Below are 27,388 nucleotides of genomic sequence, written 5' to 3' on the forward strand. Positions count from 1 at the left end.
CATTTGCTGTCAATTCTTGATTATAAGTTATTGGATCCCTCATTGGCTACTATTTGATGTTCTGTACCTGTTCTTATTCTTATATGTTCATTCTTATTTTTTGCACAAGTGAAGTGCGAATCCATGTCCGAAGCTATGAAGCATATCAGCAAAGAGTAGCATATTATGTGTTGTAGTTGTAGGCAGTAGTAGGCATATCTGGGTTGTAACATACTGTAACGATTGTAATAGATTAATGCAATATTGTTTTGGACCAATTTCATTGCTCTCTGGTCTGTTCGAAACAATGATTGTGTATGTGCTTTGAATACCCGTGAAATGGAAACCTGACAAGTTATAATGGTTGTTTGACAGATTTTGAAATTTTTGATGTGTGTGATCAATTTTGTGATAAGCATGACAAGTGGGACCAATCTGATTGGTGGGACCAGTGGCAAAAAAAGGACGAAAATAAAAAACCAGTAGACTGTAAAAGGTTGCATCTTAGAAAAAAAGGCCGAATTAATGGCCCAAGCCCATGTAGCTAGTGAAAATTAACAAGAAAAAATACATTAAAAAGGCCGAATTGTTGGGCTAGGCCCATATAGAAAACCGAATTGGACTGGGCTGATTCTTGTGCCACATCAGATTGCCACGTCGGATGCCTACATGACCTGGGGGTGCTGCTAGTGACCAAAACAAAATAGTAGGCATATTTTGGTCGTAAACGTCCACGACCTTTGATCTTCTGTTTTTGGACAAAAAAAGGTTGCAAATGAAAAACAATGACCTTTTAGTGACCAATAGTCAAGGTCACAAGTTGACATATTTCTTGTAGTGTAGAGTTTTACTAGCATATTGAATAACATTTAATTTCTTATCAACTCTTTGCCCTAGAATAGCACCTACAGCATAATCACTTGCATCACACATTATTTCAAAGGGTAAATTCCAATCAGGTGGCTGAACAATAGGTGCAGAAATCAATGCTTTCTTAAGTATTTCAAATGCTTCTGCGCAATTATCATCAAAGACAAAAGGAATATCTTTTTGTAATAGATTAGTTAGAGGCCGAGAAATTTTTGAGAAGTCCTTAAAAAACCTCCTATAAAAACCGGCATGGCCGATGAAGCTTCTTATACCTTTAATGTCCTTGGGACATGGCATCTTTTCAATAGCATCAACTTTAGCCTTATCAAATTCAATACCTCTTTCAGAAATTTTATGCCACAAGACAATACCTTCATTAACCATAAAGTGGCATTTCTCCCGATTCAAGACAAGATTAGTTTCTTCACATCTCTGCAAAACTCGATCAAGGTTGCTTAAGTAGTCATCAAAAGAGGATCCATAAACGGAGAAATCGTCCATGAAAACCTCACATATATTTTCACAAAAGTCAGAGAATATAGCCATCATGCATCTTTGAAAGGTAGCAGGTGCATTACATAAACCAAAAGGCATACGTCTATAAGCAAAAGTACCAAAAGGGCAAGTAAAAGTGGTCTTTGATTGATCATCCACCGACACAGGTATTTGAGAGAAGCCAGAGTAACCATCTAGAAAGAAAAAAATGTGTATGTTTGGATAATATTTTTAGCATGTGATCAATAAAAGGCAAGGGGTAATGATCTTTTTAGTAGCCTTATTTAATTTGTGGAAATCAATTACCATCTATAACCTGTAATAATTCTTTGCGGAATCAATTCATCTTTATCGTTAGGAACAACAGTAATACCTCCCTTCTTAGGGACACAATGGACAGGACTTACCACTGACTATCAGCAACGGGATAAATTATACCTACCTCAAGGAGCTTTAATATTTCCTTTCTTACCACTTCTTTCATCTTAGGATTCAGCCGTCATTGATGATCAATAACTGGTTTGGCTTCTTCCTCCAAATTTATTTTGTGTTGACATAGAGTGGGACAAATGCCCTTAAGATCATCAAGAATATATCCAATAGCGGCACGGTGGTTCTTCTGAGTTTTCAATAATTTCTCTTCCCCCTTCTCTGAAAGGTTAGCACTAATAATAACAGGATATATTTTCTTTTCATCAAGATAAGCATATTTAGGAGTATCAGGTAATGGTTTAAGCTCAAACACGGGATCACCCTTGGGTGGAGGACGATCCCCTAGGATTTCAACAGGCAAGTTGTGTTTCAGAATAGGTCCCTGTTTAAAGAATACTTCATCTATTTCCCTTCTTTCATTCATAAACATATCATGTTCATGGTCTAGCAAGTATTGTTCTAATGGATCAGTAGGAGGCACGGCAATAGAAGCAAGACCAATAATTTCATCTTTACTAGGCAATTCTTTATCATGGGGTTGTCTACGAAATTTAGAAAAATTAAACTCATGAGATATATCCCCTAAACCAACAGAAACAATATCCTTATTGCAGTCTATCTTAGCATTGACGGTATTCAAGAAGGGTCTACCAAATATAATGGGACAAAAGCTATCTTGAGGGGAACCAAGAACAAGAAAATCAGTAGGATATTTAGCCTTCCCACACAAGACTTCAACGTCTCTAACAATCCCAATTGGTGAAATAGTATCTCTATTAGCAAGCTTAATGGTAACATCAATACCTTCTATTTCAGCTGGTGCAATATCATGCATAATTTCTTTGTATAAGGAAATAGGTATTGCACCAGCACTAGCACCCATATCACATAAGCCATGATAACAATGATCTCCTATTTTAACAAAAATGACAGGCATGCCTACGACAGGTCTATGGTTATCTTTAGCACCAGGTTTAGCAATTCTAGCAGTCTCATCACAGAAGTAAATAACCTGCCCATGAATATTATCGGCCAAGAGATCTTTAACCATAGCAACATTAGGTTCAACTTTAACTTGCTCAGGGGGTTTAGGTGTCTTAATATACTTTTGTTGACCACAGTTGAAGCTTTAGCATGATTCTTTATTCTAACAAGGAAAGGTGGTTTCTCAACATAAGAAGTAGGAACAATAGGATCATTATAAGTGATAGTCTTTTCTTAAACTTTAATAGGTGCAACTACTTTTACTTCAATGGGACGATTATATTTAAAACACTTCTCCTTGGGGAGATCAACATGATTAGCAAAGGATTCACAGAAAGAAGCTACTATCTTAGAGTCAAGTCCATATTTAGTGCTAAATTTATGGAAAACAGCGGTATCCATAAAAGATTTAACACAATCAAACTTAGGTCACTACAAAAAAATATAGTTCCGTGATGATACGTGTTTGTCACAGTAGGTCGCATTTTTTGTCATGCATGTACATCCATGACGATTTTATGAAAGAATCAAGATAGTCATACCTGTGCTGTCGTAGAAGTGTTCCATGACATTACCAAAATTATCATCACGGAAGTGTCCACTTCCATGACGATAAATCGCGCGTCACAGAAGTGCTTTCGTCAAGGGTGACTGACACGTGGCATCCACTGTAACGGAATGCCGTTAAGCTATCTGGTCAGATTTTGGATCCGATAACCCGTTAACAGCCCTCACTAATGGGAAATTTCCACGTGTAAAATTCTGATTGGCCGAAGGGAACACCTGTCAGCTCGTCAGTGGGCCAGATGTCGCCTGTCCATTGGAGGAGACATGCCTATGATACATCGACACGTGGCTGGGCCCAACAGAGGCCCATATAGGTTAAAAAGGCCGGCCTAGTCAAAGGCCCATAGAACTTAATCAGGTACTAGTGGGCCAGCCCAATAATGGCCTGCTTAATAAAGGCCCATTTACGGCCCGAAGCCAGATATGGCCCGTTAATTGTTCGCCCAATATTTGGGCCCATTTACGGCCCGAAGCCAGATCTGGCCCGTTAATTGTTCGCCCAATATTTGGTCCCATTTGCAGCCCGAAGCCAGATCTGGTCCGTTAATTGTTCGCCGAATATTTGGGCCCAACTACAGCCCAGTGACTTTTGGCCTGTTAGAGGCCTGATGTAGACATGGGCCCATTTCAGCCCGGTATGACTTTCGGCCTGGGAATGGCCCGTGCTACCCATGGGCCATATATGATCCGACGGGACATCGGGCCCACTAACGGCCCGTGCTAAAGGTGGCAACAGTTAAGCCCAACATGACTTTGGGCCTGTTAAAGGCATGTTGCATAATTCGGCCCGTTGATGCCTGTGCTAAGCTTTCGGCCTCTTAAAGGCCCATGATATCACTGGGCCAACTAAGGCCTGAGATATGTTTCGGCCTGGTAACAGCCCGTGAGCTAACTGGGCCCAAAACGGCCCAGTCTACATTTCGGCCTGCTGAAGGCCCGTCGACGACTAGTGAAAATTGAGGCCCAACATGCATTTTGGCCTGCTAAAGGCCCGTGGTTTCATCTCGGTCGTAACAGACCAGTACAATATTCAGCCTGTTAATGGCCCAACGCTACATGGGCCAAACTAAGCGTCGGGTCGACAAAAGGCCCAACTAAAATAGGCTGGTGTAAGTTTGGTCCTGGCGCAATGTGTGAAGGCCCCAATCATTCAGGTCCAAGAAAGACGCAGGCCAGCCCAATTGTGGCCCGCTAAAAACCTGGCCCGTTAGAGTCGAATGTTTCGGTCCGGTCGACTACATCTGATTTTTTTCGGATAGCGAATGATGGCAGTAACTAGTAGGAATTAATAACAAATCTACTCTACACAATAAAGAAATTACGGCATAGTAACTAAGAATAAACCTACACTATACAATAAAGGATTTAAGGTATATTACATCCACTGGGCACCGAAGTTCGCCACCAGTGATCATAAAGCGCAACGAAGAAGCAGATTACAAAAACTGGGCACCATTGCAGCGTAACAAAATAATACTGAACCGAGACCACTTCTAAGATAGTTCAAGAAAGGTTAGCCTTGTGGGGGAACTGCTGCGCAAGCTGCTGAGCAAGGCTGTGAGACCGGCCTAGCATGTCGGTCATAGCTTCCAGGTGTAGCTGTTTAGCGATGAGGTTCTCATTGGTGTTCTCCGCAATCTTTCTTAGAGATAGGACTTCAAGTTGAAGTTGAGTTGCAGAATGCCTTTCTGCTAGATCTTGGGAGTGAAGAAGTCTAACTGATTCAGACAATGAATTATGTGAGCTTGTCTGACTGTTAGTCTCAAGTAACTTGAACACTGCATCAAGACAAGACTTTGGGGTTGTCTCGCTATCTTCAAGACGTTTTGCCTTCTTTGCTACAATATATGTTGGGTTTGTCTCACAGCCTTCAGCAGACTTGTGCATGCCATTAGGCATATCACCCTGAAACAAAGCAGAGAGATGACAGGTTTTGCACGTGTATAAACAAAGATGATAACTATTCTATCAATTCTATCCAATTTCAAATTAGAAAATAAAGAGTAAGTTCAAAATATCAATAGCACAATTTGGCATTGTTCATAATGCGAGGAGCTTCACCACACTACTGGATTACCATGTCAACATAACAAGCGTAGATGAAGGGAAAAGAAAATCATTGTATCTATTTTGGATAATGTGCATGGCATGTTGTTCATATGATCAGCCACACCAGTAAGATAAAATAGGAGATGACAAGGTGCAAACGTGGGCTGCTTCACCACACACTGGATTATAGATCCACAAAAACAAGCATACATATAGAGAGTATTAAGTAATGTGGATGGTATGAATAAGGAATTTGGTTTTACAAGTAAAACTTAGAACTTACAGTTCTTACGAACATGCATTTTGGTAGAAATAGCAAACTAAACAACAGTAAATGATATGGAGTATGAGCAAATTAAACAACAGTTGAGGATAAAGGCTTTAGAAGGACTGACTTACATTAACAGTTAACACCGGCTTTATAATGCCCTTCTCCATGTCAAGGGAAGGATAACTGAAGAATTTCAGCACATAATCTTCTTCATAAGCATTGCCTATACTCTACATTTCGTAGAGAGTAATTATAGATATGATAATACTGGAAGGGATAGAGGATAATGAAGATAAGATGCAGATTGATGCTACATAATCAACTACCAATCCCTGGAAGTACAAGCGTTACAGGACAAAATGTACTGACAAGAGCAATGGGCTACACTTCTGCACTGGCATTGTTTTGTGTATTCTACTTGTTGGTAAGATTAAATATAGATCTGATCTTTTTTTAGTAAATGGTGGGCGAGGGAGATAAGATGCAGAATGCTACAAAGTGAACCAATCCCTCTTCCCATAATACAAGAGTGTTTTGAACACTGGTGTACTGTACAAAACGTTCTTATATGGGACGGAGGGAGTAGCTGTTAATGCAAGTACAATGATAGACCATGTTCAGTCCTTACAAGAGGACTACAGAGCTAAACCTCTTCAAAAGCATTGGGTTGATTCTAAATTTATGTAAGAGTCCATACGGATCTTATAATGTCCACCAAATGGACGATTACGAGGCTACCATGTGCAGTGATGCTACATAGTCAAACAACCATAAAAGTAAGTATGGTCATACAGGGAAAGAGGCACTCACAAGAGAAATGTAGTGTGCAGTATAGTTGCGAGATTTTGTGGTCCCTTGAGAACGAATGTTCTTCTGCTAAAAGTTTTCGTACAAGTGAGACATTAAGGCAAATGCAGAAATGTAGTTCAAATTGTGATGTGATATCACAGATAGTACCTTACGCTACAGCCGAGACCAATGTTTAACAAGATTATTCCAGTCACCGTCGGATAAATGTAGCACCGGAGACTTTACAGAAATTTCATTCAGAGGCTTGCCATTGAAGTGCGCTTGCCTCGGGTAGGAACGATACTTCATCAACGAGTGCTTGAAAAGCGCAACCAACCCTTGCTCGTCATCACAATCCAGTTTGCTCCTAGCCTATTTAAAAGAATGAGATCTTGTGTCTTCTGTCAGCAGAAACATATGCAGTAATGACCATGAATAACATTAGTATATTACTTACGCGTAAGTTGCGGAGGAAGACTATAAATTGTTTTGTGTCTGCGGTATAATCTTTCCATGAAGGAAAGATGCGCACAAAGTTCCTGACAACAACATAAGCTTCGTCTTCTAAACTGGGAAGAAATGGAACAGGGATCCTATTTTCTGCAATTGGGGCTCTCTCTGGTTTGAAAAGGGATTTGGCAACTGGATTTGGTGTACTCTTTGCTGGAATGGGGGTTTTGCGTCGTACAGCTGGTGCTATGTCAACTAGCATAATCATACTGTTTGCTGCAGTTGGGGTCTGCTGAGTTGGGGCATCAGAAATGACCAGTGTAGTAGGGCTAGAGTCTGCTAGAATTGGGGTATTTTGTGGGTCAAGTGATATTGCAACTACACCTAATGGGCTATTTGATTTATCAGGTTCCACTACCTTTTCCAAATACTTTGCTTGTGCTCCTCCACGATCAGCGATCGCCCTCTTCCTTTTGAACGTCTGATACACAAGAACAACATTTGAATGGATAAATATGGTATGATGACAGATGGAATATGTACTGAAAATGGATAGGCAGGGCGTATTCACATACATGATGTGTAAACTAAGCTAATGGCAGTTCAACAAAGTAGAAGCAATGCAAAGCATCAGTTGCAAGATATGTGCGAGCAATGTAACCTTGGAAAGTTAGAGCAAGTACCTTGATGGGTGAATAAGATAGGGCATCTTCCTCTGACTCCTCCACTAGGGAGCTACATTGACTTAGGTCTCCCTCTAGCTCAGAATCACTGTTAGGATCATATTCTGAGCATGAATCTGTAGGTGGAGAGCGTTTGCATTGCATTGCATCCAGGCTTGATTTCAGTCCCTTAATGCCAAGTTTGACGGCCATGGCATTGTTCTGCTTTATTCTTTTCATGCGCGCAAGCTCATAATCATTATGATGTTGTTCAGAATTTGAGATTCATGAAAACATAAAAAGTAGTCAAATTATCTATGGAATGCATTGCGGATTCAACTCGGAGAGTGTCTCCCTATAAACCCCTGCATATGCAAAGTTCACCTCCCCAACTTTGTTGACCAGATAACACACAGAAATACAAACCCCTTATGTCTCTATAACAGGCAGGCACACATTTCAAAATTGAAGTAGGAACATTAGAATCATATGAAATTCGTATTTGAACAAATAAACTAAGCAATTATGAGTGGCGTAATGTTTAGCTTCAAGGGTGGAGTGTTGGTAGTGCGACACAAAGCAAGTAGGAAGATTGTATTCCATGTAAAAGATCGAAACCTATGTAAAAGCTGGAAATGACACTTTCTTTCTATACAATGCAGTGTTTGTTACCCACACATGATGGAAGAGATCACATAGAGAAATACTATTCACTCATGTCTACGGTTCCAGTATTTAGAAACAGGGTGGTCCACCCTAAAAGAATATTGACAACAAATATGATAAGGCAAGCATAGATGTAGTGAATCAATCATTTACTTGTGAGCTTACTAGGACAAGTATGCAGAATTGTAACTGTAGTAAGAGACCGTCCAAAATCTGAATGAAGAAGTTTGTCTAGCACTTATTGTTTGCAACTAATCGACGTGAATAATTGGATATTATATCGAATGAGTAAGAAAGACAAGTAAAATTGTCAACAAACCTGGCTTGCAGTAGTAATCTAGGTCAATGTCACTACGACCAACAATCCAAAATGACTAGTTTCTGTTCCGAGGGCCGGAATTTTGAAAACCCTGTGAACTTTAGAGGTACTAAAGATTACTGAAATACATGTAAACCATTAGGTGTAGGTAGCACTGAGCACACAACAAACCCTAATGACAGTCCTGCCTAATGAGCAATGAATCAATTAGAAAATGGGTGATGAGGAGTGGCTGCTAAGTGTTGAGGACGTATCTCAGGATAAATCGGGTTGGCTTGGTGGGTGCTGCACGCCTGAGCCCTGAACGGACTGGGAAGGTAGGCACGGCGGCGCGCCCGGGCAGCGGTGACGCTGTTGGGCGAGCGGCTCCTGGCCTCCTGTTAGTCCATCGCCTCCTCCTAGAGTCATGTCGTCCGGGGACGGCAAGTCGCCGGCGAGGCAGGCAGCTGGGGGTGAGTAGAGATCGGAAGCGCACAGCAGAACAGAGGGGAATCGGGGCCTGGGACGACCCAAAATCCCAGGGTGGGCCGGCCCACCGTGGGCACCCTGTAGAGATACACACCCGAGCGGTGAACATGCATTTTCGAAACTAATTTAGGAACATTTAGCTGACCAATTAAACAACTCATTTTTAATAATATCATATTCGTATTTGAACAACTAAGCTTGTTTAGCTTGATGGGTGGAGCAGTGTTATTATGACACGAAGCACGTATTCTGATCGTATAGTGATCATAAAAGGGGAAAACTCTAAGCATATTTTTTTAGAAAAAGAGGGTTTCCCCTCCGATTTCTATTAAAGAAACCACCATGAAGCCAACATGATCAATTAAACCATATTATGGCTGTGCCATGGCAGATTTGAAGCTGCAAACCGGAGAAATGATATTTAGCATCCATTGTTTGCTTCGAACTAAGAACTAAATTCTAAGAGCTGAAAAGAAAGTAGAGTAAACAAGTTAAGATCTATTTTCTGGTTGAGATCAAAAAGTTGAGGAGATATGAAGTACCACCTCTCTTGCGGCACCGTGTAGGCATCGGGGGTGCGATGGCTGTCGGTGGTGTTGAAGCAGATCTATGACGATAGACGGGTGCATCGGGGGATAAGTCCCGTTGCGGTGGAAGAGAAGGTCGTGTGAGCGGCCCCGGCAAAGAGGGCGACGATGACGATGAAGCGAGAGGACGCGATGCAAGGCTATTGGCCCGTCGCCATGGATGAGAAGCGTCCATCTCTAGCAGTGGACGACGCGGTCTTGGTAGGCGCTCCGTCATGGTGGAGGACGGTGGCGATGGATGTGGTGGAGGACGGCGGCGATGGATGGGGTGGCGGATGGAGGCTGGTGTGGGGATGGGGTGTTCTAGCGCGGACGGTGTATGAATGGGAAAATGGAGGGAGAGGTACGGGAACCATGTTTTCGGGATGGGCCTGTCTGAAATATGGGAAAGTTACGAACTTAGCCCCCGTTTAAAATTTGGACGTCTCATCGGTTGGGGATAGGACAGTAATCTCGCATCTCACCAATATTTGCCCAGAGCAATTTTGGGCGAGGAGAGGGTGGTTCGCGCCCATGGTTGGCGCCCACGGTGTATGAACGGAGCTGACAGGTAGGGCAGTTGTGTCACGTCTGAGTGAAGTTACAAACCTGCCCCTATTGAAAATATTTGCCTACATCGATTTCGGCCGAGTCGAGTTTGTTTTGCCGCCCACCGTGTATGAATGGGGAATGGAGGGAGAAACAGAGGTCTTTCGGACGAGCTTGAATCAAATGAGTTTTGCCGCCAATGTTTGACGCCCACCGTGTCGGAATGGGCTCAGAGGCGGTCGTGTCACGTCTAATTGAAGTTACTAACCTACCCCTATTTAGAGCAGTGGAAATCAAGCCGATAGATTGTCCGTGTAATGGGTAGAAAGTAATTTCCATCTCCCAAACACTTGGCTTCGGGCAGCCGACGTGGGAGTGGACATTTTGCTGCTTCTTTCGAATTTTGGGACAATAAGCATCCACGTTTACCCTAGCAACTAAATTCGAATCCATTTTGTATTCCTATATGAATCTTTATAAATCATTCTATGTGTTTTTATATATCTTCAAAAGGACGACAAAGATGTATTCCACTGTCATATATGAATATGGTTTACAGATGCCGATACTCAAACTCAGAAACTAGAATCCATTTTAAGGTGAATTCGAATATTTGGAACACTTCATGTCCAACTCAAATGTCACACGCAGCATAATGTGTACTCCCATTTAGATACGTACACAAGCGATGTATCAAGATTCAAATATCGAGCCAATCAACCAAGAATGTACAGAACTAACAGACATATAAACACTTATAGAGTATATGGATCAATAATATCAACTAACATACATAAGCCAGGCCGCTGTACTTTTTTTGGCTACAACATCATCCTTTTTTAGCCAGCATCTTGGCCCTTTCCGATGCGTGCCACTTATGGTCCATCTATACTACTACTATAGCTGAATGCACATTCACCGCGATTGGCATATTTGTAGGTCTGGCACGGCAATCCAAATGAAATGTCTCTGAGTCTTATCAATTAATACATACTTGTGCTCAAATAAAATTACAAACCAAAAAACAAAAAAAACAATTATTACATGATCTCTAAAACAAATGGTTTGATTGATTACATGAACAGACAACACAAAGGTTATTCAACTATGGAAAGAACATTTCACGTATGATTTACCAAGTAGGAATTTAATTTCCTTTTTTCCTTCAGGACCTTAACAATATGGTTAGTCTCACCTTGCTTCATTTTGAAATCCACCAAATATTTAATGGTTGTCTTGAGTAGTGCTTGTGATTGTGTTGTTTGCTTCCTCAACATGTCAACTTCATCTCTAAGTGCAGAAGCAGAATCTCTTTCTACCACTAGTTTAGCCTCTAGAGCATCAGTAGTTGGCAGTTCATAATGCACGATTAGGCCAGTGCCACTGCTGTGGGATGATGCAACGTCCATGGGGACCTCGCTCTTTGATCTTGGGCTGACCTGTTTTGCCATTAAAGTTCCGATTGGATTCAGAAAAGTTAAAGTTAGCAAAACATCTCAAGTGGGAGTTATAACAGCAAACCAGTTAAACAAACAAGGAATTAAAGAGTTTCAATTGGATGCCAAAAAGTAGTTATTAACATCATTGTAACCCGCTGTTGCAGCAGCAAAGCAGTTAAACAAACAAGTAGATATTTAAGTTAAGGCAAACAGGTAATTCTTAACAGTAAGTATCAAACACATAGATAGGCGCAGTCTACAATATGATTAACAGGCTGTGCCATTATGTAATCAGTAGCAAACTAAATTAAGCCAAGCAATGTAATTGAACAATTTTGCAATAAGTGGCTAAGTAAAATTCCGAGAAGCAGCTAACTAAACTTACGCTAGTTCTTTGTACAGGCACACTGCAACTTCTTTTTCGCTTACAAGGTTGTACGAAGGAGTCCATGGCATCAATTGCTTGGATACGTGGTCCCAATACTTCTTTCTTCCCACATTGCATGGGTAAGTCGAATGGTTAATCTGGTAAGATGGTGCGTCCTTGATATGTTATATGAGGACGTGTAGTCAGACTAGTTGTAGCCAAACACATCACACTAGCTTTTACTGTATATTTCATGTGATTACTTTTGGCATATCGAGATCTAAGCAATCTACAATAGGATGAAAAGACTGGCATCCTTCACATTATTGGCGAACTCAGTTCATAGAAACAAGCAATTCAACCATTCCGTGGGTAAATCAAAAGCGCCACTGGAATATTTTTCACTATCCAATCATACACGCAAAAAGGTGGCTGGAAAGTGTGCACCTAGTTTGAGTCGTCCAGGTTCGCCCATGCTAGTTTTGTTCATCCCAACGCACGAGCAGGCAATGTAAAAAATGAAGAAAAATGTTTCAATTTGGATGGGCCAATAACATAACTACAAGGCAGGCCCTATAGCAGGCTCGCGGCCCAAACGAGCGCCTCCCATATCGATCGACAGCAGGAAAAATCCCAATTCATTCGCTCCAGCCTCTAGTCTGGTTCGCTCCTAACCTAGCCGCCGCTGGACAGACCGACACAACACTTCCTCGTGCCCTCGTTGGAGGGCGGTCGCCGGGCTTCAAGTGAACGGAAGGACAAGAAGATGAAGATCCAACCCTGGGTGTAGCCTGCGTGGGAGGCAGTGGCGGCAGCACGGGCATGGCATTGAGCTTGCGCAAACGGATAGTCGCAGCTTGTAGGAGTAGCATGCGCAACGAGCAGGTACATCACATCCCTGGTTATATCTAATTCAACTCTTCAATTTCTGGCCAATAGTTAAACCTGACGGTGTTGTAAAACTTCTTGTATGTAGGGAATCTATGAGAAAATGAAACCAATTTCTACTTATTTTATAACTCCCCCAATCAATACTGCACTGACTGAATCTGATGTATCTAATCAAGTTTCCGGTGCAAACATACACGCTCATGTTGTTCTTGAGCCTGAAGTGTCTAATGAACAGACTGCTAATGAAGGATTTGATGCAAACATTTTACATGCTCCTGGTGATGAACATATAGTGTCTAATGAGGGATCTAATGCAAGCATTTTGCAAGCTCATTGAAGGATTTAGTGTCTAATGATGATCTACTATGTTGAGAGAGACAGAGATTTGCATGCATTGATGACAAGCAAATTATAGTGCATTTTCATAGCTTGAGGAAACGTCGAGGCCATCTACCAAAAAGTCCCCATATCATGACAACATAGCATAAATACTTTTCTAATCTGTTGTTTGAAACTATTGGCATACTTGTGCAGGATAGATATATTGATATGCAGTTTGCGCACTGATTATACGTGCAATTACACTTTGATATTTTCAGCCAGATAATGAATAATTTAAGCAGGTACAGACCATGTTTGTAGTCCTTGTACACCATGTTGCATTTTGTGTTTTTAGTGCTTGCATCATTTAGTGTTTATAATCTGAACTACTTTGGATCATTAGCTGGTTTTCAAAGTGCATGTAGCCTCACATTTCTCAAGTTATGTTGATTTCCGGAGTGCAACTGCCTTCGTATTTTTTAAGTTAAATGTTCACCCCTGGTAACTTGAATTCGTGGATCAGCCACTGCACACAAATCATACATGAATGCCAGTACGAATTAAATGAAATGCAGGGACTTACGCTAGCTTGTTGTACAAGCTCACTACAGCTCTGCTTGTGCTTGGGATGTTCCATGCACAAGTCCATGTTACCACTTGCTTGGATGTGCAGGACTTGTGCTCCTTGCATCCCCCTCTGCATTTTTGACACGGCGAATGGTTGATCAAATAAGAGTAATCGATCTCGATGTTGTACCAGAGGACAAATACTTACAAGGTTATATGGGTGTGCAGGATGTGTACCAGATCCCGTAGCACCGTCATGCTTCGCTAAAAATGGATTTACTTGTTTCAGATGATATCTCCAGAATAAATAAGAGTTAAAGTCAGAGTTGCATAGGCGTGTAAGCTAAGAGAGCAGTGAAAGGATATCCAAACATCGTCGAAACAGTGCACAAGGGAGTGATGTGTGGATACCTAGTTCGGGCCGGCGTTTGGGCATGCTCGCCTAGCTAGAGTGCGGGTCACTTCAGAGCCATTGAGGGTGATGCGCTGGCGTTGGCTGGCCACGCACAGATGCAGATCTTGAGTGGCAGCAGAGCGCTGCGATGCGGTAGCGAGACCGTTGGTGAAGCCCCAACGGCCTGGGGGGGGGGCGGAGGTGCGATGATGTACTCGGTGAAGTAGCCCCGGTGAGCTGGGAGACGACGTCAGTGAAGCGCACCTGATGTAGTGGAACTCGATGTCTGTGAGGCACGTCGGTTGCGGCGGCCGACATTGTTGGTGGACCACCCGGTGCGGTGGACGAGGGCGTAGATGAGGTAGCTCCGGTGCGGTGGTGAAGCGCGATCGTCGTCTTCATCATCGTCATCCGGCACAGAGGTGGGGAACAGTGGGGAAAGAGACGAGACGAGGGGCGATTCGAGGGTTGGCGGCGAATTAGGGATTTGAGCAAAATCTGGGCGCGGAAGGGGACGGTGGAGAAGAGAGATTTTGCAGGGCTGGAATTGGGGCCGCAAGATATTTCAATCCGAAACATGGAAGCGCGAACTTATATTGTTGTCGTCCTCTTTTGGGGGGAGGGGGTGGGTGGCTGGGTGCTACGCGTCCGTCCGACACACGTGACCACCCCAACAGGACTATGCTTCGGTGCCTTAAGGCACCTGCCTTTTTGTCCATGACATGTGGGCCCAACAGGTGGCTGGCCCACATGTCAGTGACCCAAAGGCAGTTGCCTTTAAGGCAGTTGCCTTTAAGGCACCGAAGCAGCGTCCACCCCGACACGACCCTGGTCTGCCTGGTGCGCCTACATTTGAGAATGCAAAGTAATCTTCTTTCATTTGCAAACGAATCGGTATGTATTACCAGGCCCGTGTTTTCCTTGCAATAATTAGTCATTCGAAACGAGATACTCCATCCGTTCACTTTTGTAAGTCATTTCAGACAACTTAAAATGAACTATTTTGCACATTGTCTGAAATGTCTTCAAGGTCTTACAAAAGTGAACAGAGTGAGTACTATAAATTAATTAATGAGGAGTTATTTGAAAAAATCAAAATGGTACCCACGCAAATGTGGATTAGAGTGTGTGTCACATAATTAGTTATTTGAATTAGAGTGTGTGTCACGTAGTTAGTTATTTGAATTAGAGTGTGTCACGTAGCGATCTCCAATTCTAACATGGATTTCACATTTCACTATATCCATGCTACTTTTTTAATACAAATTCATATGTATATGATGAACACCATGGTAGTGAGAAAACTTTTGGACGGATTCAAACATATGACCTACAAAATAGCACAACAAACTGAGTCAATGTCAACTTTTCGAAACTTAGTATGGCACAAATTCGAAATAATTACCCGTATGCCTGGTCCTCGGTTCAAATCTTACAATGTACACCGAATTGAAACATCGATATTAAGTCTCGTACTATGTACATTCAAATGTTGTTTTTAGCCCCCCCCCCTCCCCGCACAAACGCTACATACTTCCTATATCGGTCAATCTTCCTCTCCGAACCACCTTAGGAAGCTATCGGTTTCCAACACACGTTCATTCTTTCTCTCCATGTTTCGATCTCCAAGTATCTCAATTAGACAACCCCTTTTTCCACTCTGTTACGAAATGTATTTACCTCACACACCCGCCATTGCACCCCATGCCGAGCTCTCTCTCTCTCCCCCTCTCCCTCTCACCCTCTCGCGCTAAATACATGCATTGCCTATCTAGCCCCCCCCCAACCTCTCGTGCGCACGCACGCACGTTGTATATCTAGGTCACTCCCTCGAGACTGTCTCACTCTTTCTTCCGCACGGCGGGCCACACTCGCTCAATCTCGCTCTCTTTATCTGAGTTTCGTTTAACCTTGTTTTCTTTCACACAGAAATGATATATCTCCCTGTTCGGGCCTCGATCGACACACTCTATACTCTCTCACGCAGATTGTCTATCTAGGTCAGTCCATCCAAGCCGCCGCCACTCTTTCGACCTCATGGTGGGCCACCCTCACTCAATCTCTCTCTCTCTCTCCCTCTCTCTCTCCATATGTCTCGATTGACCTCTCTCTTTCTCGTAAAAAACGATATATCACCATGTTTGAGCCTAATTCGACCTATTCACATTGTATACTCTCTCACGCACATCGTCTATCTAGGTCACTCTCTCCAACCTGTCTCACTCTTTCGATCGCACGGCGACCCTATGTGATCGGTTGACCTTGCTTCCTCCCACGCACAAAATATATCTACACGTATGTGACTGGATCATCTCTCAAGCTCTATCTAAGAGCCCTCACCCTTGCCAAAAAGCTCAATTGGACAATATCGCTCCAGAGCATATATATTTGTTCAATGAATGTCGGACCACACTCACTTTGTCTCTCTATCTACATGTCTCTCGATTGACCTCGCTTTCTCACACCGTATCTTCCATGCGTTGAAGCTACTACCTCTCCATCCCTCGCAAAGCCGGAGCTATTTACATTGCGAGGGGCACTCCAACCTTGGATTAATTTGTGTAGGCATTTATTCCAGTCGGTTTAGATTATATTTTCGTAGCATTCGGCCCACAACTACTCCAAACACCGTTGCAATCCACGCAACTCCCCTCATTAATTTCCCTCTGGCTCGGTCATCGCTCTCTCGCACGTCCTTTCTCGCCTTCAACGTCGCACCATGGTATTATTGAAAAAACTATGTTGTTCTCTTTAACTATTATAAATAATCTACAAAACTACACACTGATAGTCCACTTGGAATGGAACAAATTTCGACCCACAAATTAAAGTGCTACAAACTACACACCGAGGGGCCCACATGTCATGAAACAAATTTGGACCCATATACAAATTAAAAAATAAAGGACGAGGATCGAACATGCGACCGGGCCTTCAAGCCGCACGTCAATAGGCAACATACGTAGAATAGCAATGTTTGTTGTACCCTCTTTGTTCACATAATGTTTTTATATTATCATAGCCTAATTAATGGATAACAAGTAATATTATTTTTAGTACTATTCGCCTTCACTTACTGGTGGGTTCCATGTGTGCTCTCTCTCTCCTCCCCTTCTGCGTTTAGACGCACGGGCAAACAGGAAGAACTCGTGGGCGATGTTGCCGTTGACCATATCTGGACGCGTTCACAAGTCACGGCACCAGTTTCACGTACTAGCAGCACTAGTCAGTGTGTACGTGCAATGCACGTTAATTTGGAAGTATATTAAGTGCATGCGGATATTAACTAATAGGATATTATTTGCGTGTTGTCATGTGATTAGCACTATTTTTGGCATGAAATTAACTGCACGCTAAACGTGTTGAGTGCTCGATATTGAAGCAGTCTAGGTCGTTGGATGACAAGGAATACATGTGGCTTGATGACGTTTTATATTTAATTTGATACGGCTCTAGCAGAACATTCAATCGATCAAACCATACATTTCATTCAGTCCGACTCCGACTTTAAATTATATGACGATCGAGATAAAATAAACGGAAATGATAAATGTTCGGATTTTAAGCATGGCAATCCGAACGTTTTTCATGGCAAAATTAGATTACATGGCAGGGGCATCTCACGGTGGGAAGCGGCTCCTCTGCCGTGCTCTGTGTGTCATCGGGCCACTGACCGACGGCGACGGCGGCGTCTTGCGCCATTGTTGGCGTACTCCTGGACGTTGGCCTAGCTTCAAGGAAGGCCAAAAAGTTCTGGACTTCGGAGCGAGTCAACTGGTGGGAGGAGGCGTCTGGCGTTGGTGCAAGGAAGCGGTCGACAGCGGCCATCCATGCCGCTGAGGGGGGCACTGGCACCCGCGCGGGGACAGGCGCTGTCAACGGCGTGGCGGAGACATTCGTGTGCACAGGCACCGGCATGGGCGCGCACATCAGTGCACGCGCAAGCGCATGCGCTGGCAGGTGCACGGGCACCAGCACGGGCGTGCGCATCAATGCACGCGCAGGCGCATGCGCTGGCAGGTGCACAGGCGCGTGAAAGTCGGCGGGGACCTCGTGGAACCCCGTGGGATCAAGCTCGGCGACAATGTGCGGCTCCTAGACCATCAATGCCATGGGGATGGGCGCTGGCGCAGTCGGGGCGACGGGAGCCAGAACGGGAGCGGGGACAGGCGCGGCGTCTTCCCGCAAGGCCAGTTCAAGCTCGTCCCAAAGCGCCTTATGTTCTTGAGACTCCGGCTGGGTGTCTTCCTCAGGAAACTGGAACACTAATGGCAGACATTAAAAGTGGATTGTAGCGATATCGGGTAGTGCGGGGTTGATTTTAAACTGTGGCGCCGGCGACATTAAAAGTGGGAGCAGTTGGAACGATGATGGGCGGCGGAGCCTGGTCAAAGGGGTCACCTCCCGGTGAGCCTACACGGCGGTCTGCTCGCACGCCTCCCTAACAGCCGGTGTAGTGGTCTGCTCGCACGCCTCCTGTCGACTCACACGCTTGCTCGGACGGCACCTGTCGATGAGAAGCGGGGACTCATGGCGGCACGTAAACGCCCATGGTTTCAATAGTGAAAGCGTTCACCTTAACATGACAGGTCTTTGTTCCAAAATACCTTGGCTCTTCATTTGTGCAACTTGTCATAAGCAGCTTGTCTCAAATTGAAGAAAAAACTTACGAAGTAATATTTGTGTCATATCACGTGACCATGCTTAGTTTCAAGAATTTATGCTCACTTTTGGATTTTCTGAAATTTAAGATCCAGGATTCGAAACAATATCATAACCTGCATCATGCAATAAATTTTCAAGTCGTACATCTGTCCTGTTGTATTTCTTAAGAAAGGATTTGGTCAAACATTTTGCTTAGTTAGACTTCAGACAAGTTATATATGCAGAGTACAAGGATAATCCCTCCGTACCAGTGCATTGCCTGATATATTAACGCAAGTACTAGGCACGAACAAACAGGCTTAATTCTGTGCTCATCCTGGTGTAGTAGTAGTAGTAGTACTAGGCAATGCAGTTGACGGGTGACCTTGACGAGCGGCGACCGAGGGAATTGAACCGTGCTCGGGACGGTAGGTAACGTTGTCTAGTTACTAAAGCATCCCTCCGTTGTTCATCGGTAGTCATTATGGACCGGGGACATGAGGGGAATTTCCTAGGACTGGAATTCTGGCCGCCAGATATTTCGACTTGAAACGCTAAGGCTCGACTGGTTGGGGTTGCCTAATGTGTGTACCACGCACGCCACCGAAGGACACGAGCCCGGTTTTTTTAGGATCAACACGAGCCAAGGTCTGGCTGGTACACCATTGGGTCCTACCATTCGAGAATACGAAAGGAACCTTTTAAATTGCCGAACGAATCTATGTGTATTACAATACCCGTATTTTCCCAGCAAATACTAATCTCAACATGGTAATTGATTTATGACGAGTTGTTGAATTAGAGTGAGTTTGTGATATAGTGATCTCAACGTGGATTTCACATTTCATGGTATCCCTAGTAAGTTTTCCAATGCAAATTCAAATCTAAAAGATGAACAATATGGAGGTGAGAAAACTTTGTATGTATCAAGCATATGACCACACACAGACACACACAGAGACACACATGCACGAACACAACAAAAATCCAATAAGTATAGTGCATCTATTTTTTCCAAACCATGCATGTATGACACAAATTCAAAAATGCTCCTTCTATTCCTAAATATTAGTCTTTTAGAGTGTTCAACAAGTGACTACATACGGAGCAAAATGAGTGAATCTAGACTCTAAAATATGTCTATATACATCTGTATGTGTCAGTCCATTTGAAGCCTCTAAAAAGACTAATATTTAGGAACGAAGGGAGTAAAATGTAAGACATCCATGGTCCTCAGTTTAATATTTAAAATGAACATGAAACTGAAACATGAATATTAAGTCTAGTACTACAATACATGCAAATGTTGTGTTTAGGCGGAGCTATGATTGTCGGGGGTCAACCCCTCGACCTTAGATAAAGTTGTGGATCTCTGTTTAGGGTTGTTTAGATTATATTTGTCCCCACCCTCCCAACCACCGATTGGTTGTGCACCCCCACCCCTCCTCCCCGGGAGAATATCATGTGCCCCCATACCTTAGATGCTATATGCCGTTACGAGTTGCTTGGAGCTTGTAGATCTGAGATATAGCAGCTCACATGATGTGTCTTAATATTTTTGAAGGAAACCTTGATGAGTTTGAGAATTGCACACAATTTGTACAAAAACTACTTAGATGCCCTTTGATCCCATATCCAACAACCTCGAAGCTCGTATCACCGTAGCATCTAAGATGAAGGAGGACATCATATTCTCCTGTATGTAAGAATATCATGTGCTACCACACCTTAGATGCTTTGGTGATACAAGCTCTTCGGAGGCGTTGGATTTGTGACCCAACACCTCCTCGGTGGTTCGAATGGTTTTTTTCAGAAAAGCCCCAAAAGAGTTCGGCCACTGCTTACAAGCACAAAGACTGCTCAGATGCCATTGGATCTCAGATCAAACGACCTCCAAGCTCGTATCACCGTAGCATCCAAGCTGCGATAGCACCTTATGTTTTCTCGCACGGGAGAGTATGAGGTGCTCCCGCACCGTAGATTCTATGGTGATAAGAGTTCACTGAGATCTAACGGCCCACGGTAGGAGGTTTGAATGTTTTTGCAATATACGGCTGATAGAGTTTGGGAAATGCACAGAAAGTACAAGTACTATGCATGTGCCATCTGATCACCGATCATACGACCTAGATGCTCATATCACCGTAGCGGGTAATTAAGCTATGGGGAGCACCTAATATGAGCACCGGGGAGCCGTTGGATCGAAGATGCAGCAGCACACACGAGGCATGAATGTTTTATTTGCAAAAAAACCTTTGGAGAGTTTGGAAATTGCGCATAATTACAAAGACTACTCCCAATCTATTGGATCTCACTTCCAACGGTGTAAAAACTGGTATCACCATAGTATCTAAGCTGCGGGGTGGATGTGATATTCTATGTCGCTGTCATTTTTGTTCGTAAACTTGCAAAAAACGTGTAACTTGTGCCGTTACTTGTCTAACCGCGCAAAGTGTTTGTTCAAAAAAACCATCCTACACTGAAATATCGGAACAACACACGGGGTCCCACTTGTCATTAATCAAATTTGGACCTAAAACTAACAAATCTGAAAGACGAGATTCGAACTGGCAACCTAGACTACAAAGCGTAAGTCGATAGCCTGAAAAAACGAACGGTTGTTCTCTGTTCTCTCCATCGTCTAACCTTTGCACGAGCACACACGAAGAGCGGCGCTAGCTTGCCATGGTGTTATTACAACTAAAAAAAGCTTGGAAAATAGAAGAATCACCTAGAACAAGAGACATTGTGGCTGGTCGAGACGGAGCTAACCACATCTATCCTCCATGCCACGTTTGCATGATGAAGTTGTGTGGCTAGTGAGGTGTTTTCGACCGACTGGCTGGGTCCCAAGGTCGAACCATAGGTACTACGTCTGATACCGTATATTTTTACACGCACATTTTTCCTCCGTGCCGAGACGTGGCACACCCTACCACGCGGTTTCGGGGTCCTCCCGGGTGGTGCACGCATATATTCTTCCTGACATGGGATGCCCTACCGCGCGTTTTCTGGGTCCTCCTTGGTTGTAGCGCCGAAACAAGTAAATGAGTCGTCAAATCACGTAAGACCACCTTTACCACCGAGTACATCAGTGAAGCACGGTGGCTAGCTAGTTGGGCTAGTTCGACCGATTAGCTAGGCTAACGCATTTGTTTTTTCACCCCTTTTTTATCTACGGCAGGTAAATTTAAATATCCACCGCGGCGTTGCTCTGGTGTTTGGGTGCGACAGGATTTTTAATTTTTTGATTGACGGGAGCAGGCGCAGTAGGATTTTTAATTTTTTGATTGACGGGAGCAGGCGCGGCAGCAATTAGTCACGATGACTCCGCCTGTAAATACCCACTGCTCCTGATGTGAGAAGTCGTCTACTGGTGTTTTACCATGGTGAAAACCAAAAGATTCCCCGCTCCCTCCGCCTTCCCGTAGATTGCATTGCCTTTCATCCGTTTCGCCCCCTTTGCTTCCTCTCCCCATTGCTTCTACCTGATGCCATGGCGGCGCAGCAGATCACAGAGTCCGAGGTGAGGCGCCTGACACTGGCTCCTGTCGACCGGGAGCAGGCTCTACGGGCGGTTGGACCCTGCATCACCAACGTCATGTGCCTTGAGAAGCAGAGGGACTTTGGTGGTGTTTAGGCGCCCTCTGCATGGGCATGTCCATTTCTCCGCGCAACATGACCGTTGGATCAAACTCAGACGGTGCAGATCAGTCATTGTAGCACAAAGCATGTGTGTGTGTGTTTGGTTGCATTCTCATCTCAATATAGTTTTTTCCTCTTTGTGTATTTTTGTCAACCTACTAGTGTGGAATCATGCACCCTTCATGCACTCTGCCAAACACCCAAAAGTGGGTCGAGAAGGGAACTTTTGCTCCCATCCCGTGCACCCTTCATACACCCTGCCTAACACTATTCATGCTTCATATGGTTCATGTTTCATGGATTACTGTAGCACCATACTCTCCGTGCGTTGTGCACCTAGTTCTGTTAACATTGATCTCACCGTTCATTCTTGACCGGACAATCGAAAAAGCGGTACTATGTTACATATAGGAGTAGTTGACATGCGCACAACATCATTTTTTATCGTCATATCTTACTACACTAGCAACAAGATTGTGTAGTACTGACGTATGAACCACTGCACATGCCTAGGAGTAGGAGCATTGTGTATGTTCAAGTGGCCGCCGTGTTTCGCACTCCTCCGTCGTAAGAGCGGAAACGCTTGCTGTAAACATTTTTTCTTCAGAAAAACAATGGACACACTATACCATGCGGATCCTCCTCCAGCCATGCACTAAATTACTCACTTTCGCCGACGTGTGGGACAGCCAGCACCTGGGTCCACCAGCCATGCACTAAATTACTCCGTAGTAGAGTGACGGTAGACTACCCCGATCGAACCGCCGCAGCAATGCCCAATGAGCCGTCAAATCACAAAACCCCCTCCTTTCCAGCAGTAAGTTGGACGGACGAAGCAACCATCATTTCACTCTTCTCTCTCGGCTTCCTCTCTTGAAGAAAACCCCCACTCGCTTTGCTTCTCCCTCATCTCGTTCCTCCTTTCACTCTTCTCTCTCAGCTTCCTCTCTTGGATGGACGCCGGAGCACCGGACGACGTGATGTCTATGGCTCTGGCCAAAACCGTCGAGGCTCATGGTACGAAGAAGCGCAAGCACCCCGCCGAGACTACCGCAGACAATCTCAAAGCCATCGCCATGTCCAAGCCCCCCTCTTCGGGATCCCTCATTAAGAAAGTCCATGTAATGTCTCTTGTTGATGATCTTTTTCTCAATCTTGATCGTGTTTTTTCATCTAACACGCAGTACTAGTACTGGTAGTACAACTTTCTGGGTGATCTTGCATGTGATTTTAGTGTGCCAAATGACGGTTCTAAATTCCTCTTTTGACCAAAACATGCGAGAGGTTGACACTGATTTCTTATAGGTTACTTTCAACTACTCCATCTGTCCCAAATTTCTTGTCTTAGATTTGTCTAGATACGGATGTATCTAATACTAAAATGTGACTTGATACATCTGTATCTAGACAAATCTAAGACAAGAATTTTGGGACGGAGGAGTACTTTATGAACATCAATGCTACCTTTTAAGAGGGTATATTTGCCTTAGTAACTTGTGTTATGGATATTGCATGTAATCCCTCTGCTCTCATGCCTTTGAAGACATGGTCTAGTGTCTTTGTTCACTCATTTCTATGCGTATATGTAGTCATATATGGAGTATAATATCGAAAATCATCTTATATTTCTAAATGGAGGTAGTAATAAGATATGGTTTCTGTTTGAATTAGAACCAGGTCCGCGGTGGAGATGAAGTTCTCAAAGTCATGTCGTGTGAACTGGAAGACCTGATGATGAGTACTACTGCTGAACTATCCAGCTGATGTGTCCTTGTCGCCACGTGTCCTGAACTAGTGTTTTCCTGTAGCATTGTTGTCAGGCGTGTTCTCAAGGCTGTACTTGACCACAACAATTTCCTGGATGTGCCTTCGATTACGAAGGGTGTGGTTCTTGTAAAGCTTCCCAACAAATCAGATGCGGCATGTCTTCATCATCATGTTTATGAGTGGAAAGAAACTCTGTTAGCTTCTCCAAGGTTGACAAGGTGGTGATGGTGCATGTAGACATCTCACACGAAGTCCATGGCCTAGTCAGTTATGTGGGGTTCATCCCGTAGGTCCGTGGCAAGAAATAGTCTGCAGAGTTTAGTTAGTGCAACTTTGCTTGTCTGTAGTAAGTACCATTGTTCAGTACTTGATTTGTGTTTGTGAACCCTGTATTGTTTATTAGTACTGCCGCTTTTGGTGTGTGGTCAGTCCTGAGAATGGTCTATGTTAATGTCTGTCCACTCAATTCAGTCTGTATATTTTGAAGTATCCAGATCATATTTTTTGTGAGGACGGTTTATCAATTATGGTTACACTCCAATATCTGTATGCATTGCAGGGTTTATCGCACCCACCAGGATTTCCGGTCCCATGGATGTTCGGTCCATACGATTTGTCACAACCTTTGGACTGTCCTGCTTGTGGGAGTAGGCGGGGCCCCTGCATGCCACGCGTAGTTGGACGATCAATCTTCTGTTTAGTACTTCAACATAGTGATTTCCTGGTAAGGATTCACTCGTGTGACATCAAGTAAATCTTATTGATTTACTGTCTAAATCTTATTGATTTAATGTCATGTTTTCTTTCTTTTCCTGCAATTTTACGATGCAAGTTTTGCCATGTGACATGCATCACAGAATAAACCGTTTGGTTTGCTCTATGATGGCTATTTTTGTAGGTTTCACTTCTTATGTCGTGTCAGTAACGAAGGCACTGTCCATCACTTATATTACTGGAAAAAATTGGACCAGTCTTTTGTCTGAGTACAAGCTGAATCCCTATGATGAACTGTAGTTTGGTATAACAAAAACGCCACAATTAGTCCTTCTCGCATTTAAAAGAAATGAAGAAAAAAAACTGGATCACAGTCACTGATCCTAGTCAAGTTAGAAAGCTGATCATAGCAGACCAGACACGATCGCCGCTGTCTCGCACAGATCGAGCACCGGCAGTTGCTCTAGCATTGACAGTGGTAGCAGCTCAGTCTGATCCAGCTGAGGATTGGGCACCGACCGCGTCAGCGGATCAGTCTGATCTACCCGAGGATCGGGCATCAACACCGGCACCTGCTCCGACACCGGCACCAGCTCTACAAGGAGCACCATCTCCGGCAGCAGCGGCTTCGACACCTGCACCAACACTTGCACTTGCATCTGCTCCGGCCCGTGCAATTGCACCGGCAACAGACTGGGCTGCAGTTCGCACTTCATATACCAAAGTCCTTACAAAAACCGACATGTCCGCCTTCTTGGTAAGCATTGGCCGCCCAAGTGCTTCGTTCTTTTTTTCTTTCCATGTTGTTTCACATGATTCACTGTGTTGATCTAACTATTTGGGTATGTCTTCTTGTTTGCAAACAGAGAATTCTTAGAGCAACGAGGGAGTCGTTCAACAATCCGGGCGACCGCGGCCAAGTTTCTCTTACCATGCGCAGCCATGGTGTGAATGAACCTGCTCAATATACCGTAAGTACAAAGGATGGTCGCATGATGATCGATGCTAAAGGATGGTCAAGGTTCAAATCTAAATCATATCTTGCGGTAGGGGATGATGTCAAAATCGAACTTCCTCGGCAAGGAGAGCTGCTCCAAATCAACTTTGAAATTCTTCATTAGCAGCACGCAACTGCCGAACTGATCTATCCTCCGAGAGATTTTGATGTAATAATCTGGCATGGTGAAACAAGTGTCATGTGTGTATAAGTAGTACGACAGTATTATTTATCACATGGTATATCATTGATAGAATTGCAACTCTGATTGCTGGTTAGGAACTGTCATTCGATTTCATTCCAACAGCTGCCGTGCTTTATTCAATTTTGTGTATTTGCCTTGCGATAGCATCTAAAACCAGCACCGTACCAATCGCTTGCAATATGAAAAGCGCTGAGGTAGAACACATGGGCCCCCAAACATGCAGGGTCGGCCTGCGGCCCAAAGTCCAGAACCGTGAGCCTACCTGAGTATTATATTCTCAGTTGAACCCCCATAAAAAAGCTGAACCCCCATAATGCCCGTGCGTTGCAGAGGGAGTATATTTCTCGGCAAGGTGTGCATATAAAAATATTTGTATATTTCTTTACAGAGGGAGTATCTCTCTATCAAAATATATATTTATGTGTAACTAGTTACTCCTGTCTTTCTACTTCCTTTCGCTGATATATGGGGCAGCCGGCAACGGGGTCCATGTGCCATATGAAAAAATTAGAGTGCACAACTTCACGGTAGACACACCCCGGTCATAGCGCCGCAGTAATCCCCAATGAGCCGTCAAATCACAACCCCCCTTTCTAGCTTTAATAGTAAGTTGGACGGACGAAGCGGTAATATTTCACTGGGCCTGAATCCCCTTCTCCCCCGTCTGCTTGTTCAGAGAAAACCCCCTCTCGGCGATTACATAGGGTTTTCTCATGGAGAACCAGGTACGAATTCTTCATCCATCCCCGATAAATCCAAGTCCCTTGGTCGCAGGTAATGCTAGGATGGCAGCCGCCGCCGTTGATGCATTTTTCTTCCTACTGAATCTAGTGTGTTTCATTTGCAGTGCCCAAAGTGCGAGTACCCTACAGGTTTCTGCGCCCACGGCAAGACGCCACACTTGTTCCTTCTCATCCTAACACAACATTTTGAAACGCTCACAGTATGTTCCTAGAATCCTCTTTTCTATCCGGGAGGGTGGGTTTTTTTTGAACATGTTGTGTTCTCATATTATTTTTCCTGCAGTGTATTATTTGCTTTGCCAGAACACATGTACTCAAGATGCTCGGTCTTGCCATAACTGAATACACTAGTTTAATGGTCACAGTGAAGACAAGCCATGGATATAAGTTCCAAGTTGGGTTCATGAACCAAGAAGATCACTGCTTTTTTATGGCCGAACTTGGATAAACTTTCTCAAGTGTTACGGACTGAAAGTTGGCGCACGAATGTTGATGGAAATAGCAGAACCTGGTCTCATCTTCATTGCGATCTTCCACCCCGACGCCGTTCCAATTGTTCATCCATGTTAGTTTTGTAT

Source organism: Triticum dicoccoides, chromosome 7A, assembly GCF_002162155.2.
Source record: "Triticum dicoccoides isolate Atlit2015 ecotype Zavitan chromosome 7A, WEW_v2.0, whole genome shotgun sequence".
Lineage (NCBI taxonomy): Eukaryota > Viridiplantae > Streptophyta > Magnoliopsida > Poales > Poaceae > Triticum > Triticum dicoccoides.